Raw genomic sequence first — 12,775 nt, forward strand, 5'->3', positions numbered from 1 at the left:
GAAAGAAAGAAAGAAAGAAAGAAAGAAAGAAAGAAAGAAAGAAAGAAGGAAAGAAAGAGAAAGGAAGGAAGGAAGGAAGGAGAAGAAGGAAAGAAGGAAAGAGAAAGAAGAAAGAAAGAAAGAGAAAGAAAAAGAAAAGAAAGAAAAAAAGAAAAAGAAAGAAGAAAGAAAGAAAAAGAAAGGAAGGAAGGAAGAAAAAAAAGAGAAAGAAAGAAAGAGAGAGAAAGAAAGAAAGAAAGAAAAGAAAGAAAGAAAGAAAGAGAAAGAAAAAGAAAGAAAGAAAGAAGAAAGAAAGAAAGAAAGAAAGAAAGCGAGAGAAAGAAAGAGAGAGAGAGAGAAAGAGAGAAAGAAGAAAGAAAGAAAAAGAAAGAAAGAAAGAAAGAAAGAAAAAGAAAGAAGGAAAGAAAGAGAAAGGAAGGAAGGAGAAGAAGGAAAGAAGGAAAGAGAAAGAAGAAAGAAAGAAAGAGAAAGAAAAAGAAAAGAAAGAAAGAAAAAGAAAGAAGAAAGAAAGAGAAAGGAAGGAAGGAAGGAAGAAAAAAAGAGAAAGAAAGAAAGAGAGAGAGAGAAAGAAAGAAAGAAAGAAAGAAAGAAAGAAAGAAAGAAAGAAAGAAAGAAAGAATATGTGAAAAGATTTTGCTGCAAATCAGACTATTGTTCCTTGTTATAAAATATTGCAGCCAACCTAAATACCCAACAATAGAGAATCAAGTGAATGAATCGTGATACATCTACACCCGTTCTTCTTCTAACCTTTCCTATCTCAGTAAATAGTAACACTATTAAACCAGTTGTTCAAGCTGATAACCTAGAATCATTAACTTTCCCTTTCTTTCAACCTGTCGTTTTGAGTCTATCATTTTCCTAAATATACAAGGAGCCATCTTATACCTGTATTAACTTAAGCAATCAGTAGGTGTCATCAAGCCTAAAGCCAACGTACCAAGGAAATATGATTGCTTTTAAGGGTTTACTCACCATGGATATAGAAGGAAACATTGTTCAAGTAACCAGGTAAGTGGGTGTTGATTCCAACATCATGGAAAATAAAATTAAATTAATTGAGAGCCATAGGGAAACATGAACAAGGAAAAATGAAAAGTAATGATACAGGGCTGCATACATAAAGCATATGTACAGTGTTCTACTTTATGGATGACTTAAGAGATTTTGATTAGATGCAATCAGTACAACCTTTAGATCCTGAATACCATGTCCCCTGCTCTTGCCCGCCTCTCTCTGGTCCCCTTCCATGGGGCAAGGAGTCCACCATGGGACTAAGGGAACATGCCCACCCTAAGCCTAAGACCACTCCCCAGAAACTCGGGACCCTAGAACTCCCTCCCAAGGCAAGGCCTGTGTGGGTCTTCTCCAGGTACTTATTCCTAAGGATGGATACTGGCTGTGATTGTGGCAGGGGATGTGGCTGGAGCTTGCTCTTGTGGGCTCAGGTGTCCACAAGTAAGCGTGAACAGCCACCCCTAACGTGGGCTGGGGCGAGGAGTGGGAAGAGAATGGGAACAGGGTCTTCCATTTGTCCTCTTGCCTCCGACCTCACAAATGTTAGTAGTCATCCTGAATGCAATGTTTACTGCTGACTAGTCGTACTAACTCTCTCACTCCCATATAGGATATGACTCCATTAGATCTCAAATTCAACTTTTATAGCTACAAAGGTGATAAACAGTATTTTAAAAGATAAGCAAAAATAAGGAAATTGGCACGGTGCGGTGCCTCATGCCTGCAATCCAAGCACTTTGGGAGGCCAAGATGAGCGCATCACTTGAGGTCAAGAGTTCGAGACTAACCTGGCCAACATAGTGAAAACCTCTCTCTACTAAAAATACAAAAATTAGCCGGGCATGGTTGCAGGTGCTAGATACCACCACGAGCAGCAGTGATCCCAGCTACTCAAGAGGCTGAGGCAGGAGAATTGCTTGCACCTGGGAGGCGGAGGTTGCAGTGAGCCGAGATGGTGCCACTGCCCTCCAGCCTGGGTGGCAGAGTGAGACTCTATCAAAAAACAAACAAAAACAAAACAAAACTATATATTTGGGATCCTTGGAATGGAAAATTTCTCACTGGGAAGATGGTCACTAGCACTCGTACTCAGTGAGGCTGGGACAGACGAAGCTGGAGGCCTTCCACGCTATGCAAGGTCGTTTGCATTTTCAATCTGATTTTCAATCTGTGTAAGTGACATATCTGTTTTATATTTTAGAAAGCTTACTCTGCCTGTTCTACGTAGGAGAATGGGTTGGGGCTCTGATGTAAGATGAAGGACTAGTTAGAGGAGTATTGCAGTAGTACAAAGGAGACGATAGGGGCATATAGGAGAATATTTGTGTAATTTGGCCTTTCTAACTATATAAACCATTTAAACTTCAAAATAAAATCTCTGGGCTATGTAATGCGTCACTAATTCCACTAGGTGGTGATGGCATAGCTGTGAAGCAACACTGGTGAATTTCCTGGGGTTACTCAGTGCTCTGCATTGTTTCTAAGGTTATATTTTTCAATGTTTGATCTTTGATTTACATTGACATTTACATTCCCTTTAAGTTCCAAGAATGTAACAAATGTAATATATTTTACATTTCTTGTTTTAAAATTATAATTTCAATAACTCCCTTGACTGGGAGAATGTGAAGGTCTCTGCTCACACACTTTTGGTTCCTATTTCTTTGCATTTACTTAAAAAAAGAATCATAAAATAATGTCAATTGCCATTTCTTGAGCACCTTTTCTGAGTGAGTTATCGTGCTGAATATTTATATACATTACCTCATTTACTCGTGCAGAGTAGATGTATTTCTTCTCATTTATAGACAAGAAAACAGAGACCAGGGAAGATTGGTAATTTGCCCAAAGTCACAATTATTATCTGTCAGAGCCTGAATTCAAGCCCAGTCTCTTTAAACAAATTATTAAGTGGACAAATTGGTAAATAAGCAAATAAATGAGTAAATAAACAAGATTATTATACCTAGATGAATTGAATAAATTGTTTGCTCATTATTTATATCAGTTACAATGAAGTTACAAATATAACCCAAAATATGCAAGTAGGACAAAATAATGTTCTCATAGCCCAAAGATAAAGATACATATTAAATAACTTCTATCTTCTCTTTTTCCTCTTTCCTCCCTCCTTCCTTCCTCCTTCCTTCCTTCCTTCCTTCCTGTCTTTCTTTCTTCTTTCTTTTTCTTTTTCGAGACAAAATCTTGCTTTGTCACCCAGGCTGGAGTACAGTGGTGCGATCACGGCTCCCTGCACCCTGCACCTCCCAGGTTCAAGCAATTCTCCCATCTCAGCCTCCCAAGTAGCTGGGACTCGGCCCACCACGCTCGGTTAATTTTTTGTATTTTTAGTAGAGACAGTGTTTCACCATGTTGGTAGGCTGGTCTTGAACTCTTGAGCTCAAGCGATCTGCTCGCCTCGGCCTCCCAAATGCTGGGATTACAGGTGTGAGCCACTGCGCGTGACCTATCTTCTCTTTCCCTTAACATATTAGAAATTCCCAATGGTATTAAAACTTCCTTGAAAGCAGGACGGATTCATAATATTATTTCATTTGAACATACTATATTCTATTCAATAATTCTCTTATAGTTGAACTTAGCAATTTCCTCTCAAAATTAAGGGTTTATTAATAATGCTATAATGATCATCTTTGTATAGAAATTGTTTGTATCTCTGCCCATTTTGTTAAGGATACCTTCCTAGAACTTAATTTATTGGATAAAAAGAAATTAACTTTTAAAACACTCTTGTTTGTGTTATTTTTTTTTAACCTGATGAGTAAAGTAACACATTTTCCTTTAAAAATATGTAGCAAATATTCTCAGAAAAGAAAAACTATGCTGCATCCCTATAACCAGAATAACTACTTTTATGATTTTTGTGTATTAATTTCCTGCTCTATATGTACTTATATATCTAAATCTGTAATGATTATCCATATATACCCCATTTTCACAGTTATTATAAAATATATATACATCTTGCCCTTGCCATTTAACATTATGTAAGGTTATATGTAGATATTTTATATTTTTTTACAAGTTTAGATATCAATATCTGAACACACATATATAATACACATGTTTCACATCATTAAATATTGTTCAGAAATATGATGTCTTTTTTTTTTATAGAGACAGAGGTCTGACTATGTTTCTCAGGCTGGCCTCAAACTGCTGGGCTCAAGGAATTCTCCTGCCTCGGCCTCCCAAAGTGCTGGAATTACAGGGGTAACCACTGCACCCAGACTCAGAAATATGATTTTTACTAGTGGAAGTACATTCCCTTATATTAAACTTTTATTTACGATCTTTTTATTAAAGAGATATCTTTGCCATCCTGCTAATTCTTTCCTTTAAATAGACTTCTGGAAAGGGTATTACTACATCAAGAGGTGAAGGTACTCTATGAATGTTGATGCATATTGCCAAATTGCCCTCCAGAAAGGCTCTACCAATTTACCTTTGTACTGAAGTCTGCAAATGTCACCAGTTTCCACATCTGGCAGATACTCATGTCATCATTGTCATCACCTTTAACAATATTAACAGCAAAAGATGACAGTCCCTTGTTATTTTAATTTGCATTTTTTCTTAGTGAACTAAATATTTTAGAGTAATTTGTTAGTCCGTTATATTTTCTCTTCTGTAAATTCTCTATTCATGTCTTTTGCTATTTTGTTATTGAGACGTCACCATTTTTCCTACTGTTGAATAAAAGATTTTTATATGTTAGGAATAATAGTGCTTTTTCAGTCATATTAGTAGCAATTTCTCCTTCTTTGTAGTTTGTCTTTTAATTTTGTTAGTGATAATTTTACCTATAATCTATATGATTTAAATTTTTGATAATTTCCTTAAGCCCCCAAATCAGTAAAATAATTGCCTATATTTTCTTCTATTTTTAATAATTTTATTTTATATATTAAGGAATAATTTATATTCTATTTTTAATGATTTTGTTTCTTTCACTTTTTATACTTATATACTAGCTAGAAATAATTTTGTTATATAATGTGGAGTAAGACCCATTTGTTATGTAATTTATTCCTTCCTCCATTGACTTATGTGGATGTTTTGCTATAGAGAGTAGATCTATAATATTCTACGAAGTATAGTTGTTCAGAGTTTAGACTCTGTGATCAATCACATCTGGGTTGAGATCTTAGTTCTGCCATCTTTTTGGTTCTGGGCAAGTTACTTAGCCCATTTAATTCTCAGTTTCCCCATCTGTAAAAGAGGAATTGTTGGGAGGATTCCATTATCCGGAGCATGTAGAAGAGTCAGCATGGGCTGTGTTACCTAGGAAACATTCAGTACAGTATGCATTCGCTACTAGAATTATGACTATGATATCGACAAAGTTATTCATAACGTTAATAAATTCTGATATTCTTGAATGGTGCAGGAACACTCCAAACTTTTAATGAGTTACTTGGCATACGGTCAAAAAATAAAACAAAGCCGCATTCACAGCTTCACAGTGGTCATTTGCTCGTCTCACTCCCAGGTAAGGGATACACTTCCACATCCACAGGCACACAGCTTATATCTTGCCTTAAAAGGAAGAACTGAAAGTATATAAAACCAGATTATCTCAAATGTTAGAGTGATTTAGGAGGAGGGCTTTTCTGTATTACTTGAATTTTCGTTTGTTTTTGAAATGGAGTCTCACTCTGTTGCCCAGGCTGGAGTGCAGTGGCATGATCTCAGCTCACTGAGACTTCTGCCCCTGAGTTCAAGCGATTCTCCTGCCTCAGCCTCCTGAATAGCAGGGATTACAGGCTCATGCCACCATGCCCGGCTAATTTTTGTATTTTTAGTAGCGATGGAGTTTTACCATGTTGGTCAGGCTGGTCTTGAACTCCTGACCTCATGATCCACCTGCCTTGGCCTCCCAAAGTGCTAGGATTACAAGCGTGAGCCACTGCATCTGGCCTTGGTTTTGCTTTTGTTTTGAGACAGGATCTGGCTGTATCACCAGGCTTAAGTGCAGTGGCATGATCACAGCTCGCCGCAACCTACTCCTTCTGGGCCCAAGCCATCCTCCCACCTCAGCCTCCTGAGTAGCTGGGACTGCAATTGTGCACCACCATCCCTGACTAATTTTTGAATTTTTTGTAGAGACGAGGTTTTTCCATGTTGCCCAGGCTGGTCTCAAACTCCTGGCTCAAGTGATCCTCCCGCCTTAGCCTCTCAAAGTGCTGGGATTATAGGCAAGCACCACCGCACCTGGCCCTTCTGTATTACTTTAATTTTTGACAATAATTATACATACTGAGGGGAAAACAATAAAGATGTACCCTTGGAAAAAATGCTTTCCTCAGCAAAGTTACAGATTAATCATCCAAGATTTATAATTTATTGCAAATAGTAAAAACATTAACACTACAAATCTTCAAATACAGACGCCTTTTAGGAACCATTTCAAGGTATGCTGAAATTTGGTATGATCTCAATTTTATTTAAATCTTCTTTCATATTTCGTAATGCATGTGTATACCTTAATTATAGGGTGTAAAGTTATAAGTGTAATTTTTTTGAGTCAAGGTCTCACTTTGTTGCTCATGCTGGAGTGCAGTGGCACAATCACGGTTCACCACAGCTTTGACACTTCCAGGCTCAAGTGATCCTCCTGCCTCAGCCCACTGAGTCGTTGGGACTACAGGCATGTGCCTCCAACGACCAGCTAATTTTTTAATTTTTGTCAGCTTCTTTCATTTAGCATGTTTTCAAGGTTCAATCCCTTTTTATGGCTGAATACTGTTTTGTTGTGTGATATATTTTGTTCATTCATTCTTCAGTTGATGGATACTGAGGCTGGATTTGCACCTTTTTGCTATTTTAAATAATGCTGCTATGAACATTCATGTACAAGTGCTTGTGTGGACATACATTTTCAATTCTTTTGAGTATATACCTAGGAGTGGAATTTCTAGGTCATATGGTAACCCTGTATTTAACTTTTTGAGGAATGCCAAATTGATTTACGCAGCAGCTGCCCCATTTTACACTCCCACCAGCAGTGTATAAGGGTTCCAATTTTTCTACATCCTCGACATGTGTAAGTTTCCATCTTTTTGATTATGGACTTCCAGTGAGTGTGAAGTTGTATCTCAGTGTGGTTTCGTTTTGCATTTTCCTTATGACTAATGATATTAAGCACCTTTTCATATATTCATTGGCTATTTGTCTATGTTCTCCGGAGAAATGTCTATTCAAGTCCTTTGCCCTTTTTAAAAATTGGATTGCCTTTTTGTTGTTGAGTATGAATACTTTATATATTCCAAATATATACGAGACCCTTATCAGATATATGATTCATACCTATGTTCTCCTACGTTATGAGCTATCTTTTTACTTCCTTATAGTATTCCTTGAAGTGAAAAGTATTTAATTCTGATGAGCTCAAATTATGTATCTTTTCCTTGGTTGCTTGTTCTTTTGTTGTCACAACTCAGAAATCATTGTTAAATCCAAGGTCATAAATGTTTAGCCTTAAGTTTATCTTCTGAGAGTTGTGTAGTTTTAGCTCATACATTTAGGTTATTGATCTATTTTGAATTAATTTTGTATATGGCAAATATGGAGTACATGTAGGTGTATATGTACGATGTATTTGCAGGTGTCCAACTTTCTTCTTTCACATGTGGATATCTAGTTGTCCCATCACCCTTTGTTAAACAACTATTCTTTTCCAAATGAATGGTCTGGATACCTCATCAATGTCCAAATCAATCGGCCATAGATATAGAGGTTTATTTCTAGATTTACAATTCTTTCCATTGGTCTATAGGTTTTAGTTGAGCTCTTGATAAACACTGGCATAAGATGAATATATTTCATTCTCTAACAAGTGCCTGGAGTATAGCTGAGCACTGGCCCACGCTGCTTACCTGCCGGCTGGCATGAGTAAGAGATTGACAGCCTCCTCTGAGCCATGAGGATTATAAGAAGGGCATGCACCTGAAAACAGTTTGCACCTCTGATCAACTCCAAGAGTCTCCATAGAGACAGACAAACAAGGTCCAAATTCCAGCCTACATAGCTTGGCTAAAATAATTTGAAGTCTCGTAACTTTTAGGCAGGTGTAATTCATACACCAACTCAGCACCCTCAAATTCACCTGATAAATATTTATGGAGTTCTATTCTGTGCTGTGTACAACAAAGCAGCTTTAATTTGAGGACTTTTATTTCCTGGTATTCTTTCAACAAACTACTTACAGCAAAGTTGCCAAAGACATTAAGCTGATTGTATGAAGTTATCTTATTTATTTATTTATTTATTTAGACAGGGTCTCGTTCTGGCACCCAGGCTGTAGTGCAGTGGTGCAGTCTTTGTTCACTGCAGCCTCCGCTTCCTCAGTTCAAGCAATTCTCGTGCCTCAGCTTTCCGAGTAACTGGGATTATAGGCATGTGCTGCCATGCCCAGCTAATTTTTGTACTTTTAGTAGCGATGGGATTTCACCATTTTGGCCAGGCTGATCTTGAACTCCTGACCTCAAATGATCTGCCCACCTCAGGCTCCCAAAGTGTTGGGATTACAGGCATGAGCCCCCACACCAGGCCTGCGGTTATTGTTACAGGTCAAAAACAGTGGAATGGCAGCTCTCATTTTTGAAAAGTTGATTTATAGCCCTTCTCTTTGTCAATAATTAGCTAGTGGACCAACTGTCTCTTCAAGCCACTCCTTGTTAAAGGCAATACAACCTTATCATTTGTGTATAATAGAATGTTTAGTCTTTCTGTTTTGCTTTGTTGAAGGTAGGGTGGTGAGATATCTGCAGGATTGCATTAAACCTATCCAAAATGATATTAGGTTGTTAACATACAAGTTGTAAAGGAGAGAAGCAGAGACAATTATTCCCTGGGCCTGGAAGCTTCATTCTTCTGCTTTTAGGGACCAAAGCTTTGTTGCCATATGGTCTGCCATAACAACCCAAGACCGATCCCTTTCTTCCTGTTTACTGGTGCCAGAGATCCTAGAATAGCAAGGTATAGTTTGTGTCTGGTAATGTTTAATCTGGATGACAGCTGGAACAAGAAACATAACCCTGAACCCTGGAACAAAGATGGTTTTCTGCTCAGTGCAAGTTCTCTTGCAGTGTATCACAGGAAGCTCAGAAAGATAGCCAGACTTCTAAATTACATTATTCCTTTTTAAGTTGCTAAAATTGAGGCTGAGGCAGGAGAGTCGTTTGAGGCTTCCATTTGACACAGTAAAAATTAAGAACTTCAGTTCATCAAAAGACACCGTTAAAAGACAGAAAAGGCAAGCCACAGACTTGAAAAGGATATTTGTAAAACACATATTTGGTAAAGGATTTCAAACTAAAATTTATAAAAACAACTTTTACAAATCAATAAGAAAAAGACAGACAACCCAAATAGATAAAACATTTAAATGAGTACCTCCTAAAAGAGGACAGCCAAGAGGATAGAGCATGTAAAATGATGCTTAACATCTTCAGACACCATCCCTACTCTGTGCAGTCAGGCAACCGTCTCATCCTCAGCAAACACAGAGGTATTCTCTGAAGAGGTTAAAGCAGGACTTGCAAGGGGAGAGGGGAGAAGCATCTAAAACAGAGGTATCATGCCAAGTCAGGGGGATTAAGACCCCCCCCCCCAACTTCTAGAATTCTCACAACCAGGTCTTTACCCACCAAGCAGGAAACTGAAAGATTATTTTCCAGGGAATCTGACCAGCCCAAAGGAAAATACTTAGATGCTCACACAGGGGGCTCTCCAGCTAGAGGGCCCAATCAAGTCTCTATACAGTGAAGCATTTCAATGACAAAATCTATCCACGAATAAAAAGTTCAAATTAGTTTTAGTGCTAGTTTCTTAAATGAGAATTACCAGACCTTTGGGGCAAGTCTCTACCATGAAAGACAGTGATCAAAACAAAGAGAAAGACGACAACAACAAAGCAACTTAGCAGAAACAGACTACAAGGTAAAGGAAAACTATAAATTACTAAACTCCCATCATAGAAAAGATTGTACTCAAGAAAATAGTTTGCTATTTAGGCCAGTGAGGTGGCTCATGCCTGTAACTCCAGCACTTTGGGAGGCCGAGGCAGGTGGACTTTTTAAGGTCAGGAGTTCGAGACCAGTTTAGCCAACAAGTTGAAACCCTGTCCCTATTAAATAAATACAAAAATTAGATGGGCACAGTGGTGCATGCCTATAATCCCAGCTACTTGGGAGGCTGAGGCAGGAGACTGGTTTGAACCCCGGGAGACAGAAGGGTTACAGTGAGCCAAGATCTTGCCACGGCACTCTAGGTTGGGTAACAGAGAGAGGCTCTGCCTAAAAAAAAGAAAAAGAAAAGAAAATAGTTTGCTATTTAAAAGAGGAAGGTTCAGAGAACAAAAAAATTTTAAATAGAAAAAAGTGTTAAATCATAGAAGGGTTGAAAGATGAATTTGAGGAAGTCTCTTAGAAAGTAGGGCAAAAATAAGATGGAAAAGATAAAAGTAGAGATTTATTCCAGGGGATTCAACATCCATGTAACAATTTCTTTATACCATACATATATAGAAGGAAAACTTGTTTGAACCATCTAATTAGATGTAGTCTTGGACTTTAAGTTGGAGAAGGGTGTTCTGGGCTCTCAAGGGATCTGACACAAAAAGAAAATTCAGGAAGCCTTGAACTGAATCTTCTGATCACTCATTGGGATGAGCTACATTATGCTGCAAGTTTTCATGTTCAATGGTAGTAGGAAAGATACATCAGCCAAGTGTAATGAAATCACATTTAATCAGACTGTATACTTTAGTCTTAAGGGTTGCATTTGGCTTTTTAAATAATATTTTTAAATTTAAAAACAGGAAGAGGTCCAGGTGCAGTGACTCAGGCCTGTAATCCCAGACTTTGGGATGCTGAGGTAGATGGATTGCTTGAGCCCAGGAGTTTAAGACCAGCCTGGTCAACATAGTGAAATCCCATCTCTACAAAAAATACAAAAAAAGTAACCACCCGTGGTGCAGGCCTGTAGTCCCAGCTACTCAGAAGGCTGAGGTGGATCGATTGAGCCTGGGAGGTCGAGCTGCAATGAGCTGGTATCTTGCCACTGCACTGCAGCCTAGGTGACAAAGCAGGACCCTGTTTCAAAAAAAAAAAAAAAAAAAGCATGAAAAAAAAAAAAAAGGGGGAAAGCTGAATGTAATGTAGTCTCCTGGATAGGATTGTGGAACTGTAAAGGACATCAGGGAAAAATTAATGAAATCTGAATAAAGTATGAAGTTTAGCTAATAGCTGTGTACCAGTGTTGGTTCACTAGTTGTGACAAAGGTATCATAATAATGTAAGATGTTAGCAATAGGGGAAACTAGGCATGAGGTAGATGGGAACTCTATATTATCTTTGCAACTTTTCTGTGAACCTAAAACTATTATAAAATTTAAAAGTTTATTTAAATAGAAAAATAGGAGGAAAGAATTTTATCTTAACATCAGAGAAATCACAACTTTGGCATAAGCCTAGTCACTAGGCCACATGACCATAACCAAGCAACAGTCAGTCAGATGTCAGTCTAATAATAGGTCCGGTTATCTTCAGTAAAGGGAAAAAAATCATGAAAGCTGAAACTGCAAGTCAAAGTACGTAAAATCATAAAAATGGAGTGGTGTGGAGCTCCTATAGTCCCAGTTACCAAGGAGGCTGAAGTGGGAGGATTGCTTGAGGCCAGGAGTTTGAGGTTACAGTGAGCTATGATCATGCAACTGCACTCCAGCCTGAGTGACAGAGCAAGACCTTGTCATAAACTAATTAATTAATTAATAATTAAAGAAAATGAAACTGATAAGACAGCAAAGTTTAGATGAGGTGTTGAGGAAAATAGGAAGCCATTGCCAATTTCTTGAGTGAGAAACTAATGTGGTGAAAGCAATGATTTAGGGATTTATTCTATCGGCAACCTGCCAAATGGGCTGAAGTTGGGAAAAATCCAAGGCAGGGGGGAACAGCAATAACTGGCATGTACTAAAATCTCAAAACTAAAACCCTAAAATGAAGCTTTAGGTAAGGGTTTCAAGCAATGTTATTCTTAGTGCCATATGTGATCTGTTTTAAGCACCTGGAGACAAGCAGAGTCTATTGTGGAGACAGATGTATCAGATCTTAACCTGACTTTGTTAGACATCTGAATCATAGGACTATTTCATACCCCCTTGTTCCAAGTCCAAGCTCTCCTGGCATCTTGTGGTTAGGACTGTATCTTGTTACTTCTGCTCGTCCTGCAGTGGCTCTGGGCTTGTTTGATAATCAAACTGAGCCTGCCCTTATTTTTAATAATTAACCCATCCTAACGGGGCTTTGTATTTGGAAATGATTTTAAACCTAAAGAAAAGCCGCAAGAATACGAATGGTACCTAGAAACACCATGCTACGTGTTGTTACACCTTTGTTAAACATGTATTTTACCCCATATGCTCATTCATTCTCTATCTATCTAGATCTCTCTAGATATATCTATCTATTGAGATCCAGATAGGTATCTAGATAAGTATCTAGATAGATTGATAAAGGTATATATATAGAGAGTGTTAGGTCCATACTCTCTCTCTCTCTCTCTCTCTCTCTCTCTCTATATATATATATATATATATATATATGCATATCTATTAGGTATATAGTATATACCTAAAATTTTTGGATCATTTGAGAATAATGTTCATACATCATTGCCCTTTAGTCCTAAATACTTCAATGTATATTTCCTAGAAATACGAATATCCATTTAA

At 37.8% G+C, this 12,775-nt stretch overlaps 1 protein-coding gene across 1 annotated transcript in view; it reads left to right on the top strand.

Moving 5' to 3' along the window:
- The window catches only part of SLC44A1 (solute carrier family 44 member 1), a 183,396-nt gene that overhangs the window by 168,432 nt on the left and 2,189 nt on the right, over positions 1-12,775 (top strand). The window lies entirely within an intron of this gene.

This window comes from Sapajus apella, unplaced genomic scaffold (assembly GCF_009761245.1).
Source record: "Sapajus apella isolate SASKATOON/1434 unplaced genomic scaffold, GSC_monkey_1.0 scaffold46, whole genome shotgun sequence".
NCBI lineage: Eukaryota > Metazoa > Chordata > Mammalia > Primates > Cebidae > Sapajus > Sapajus apella.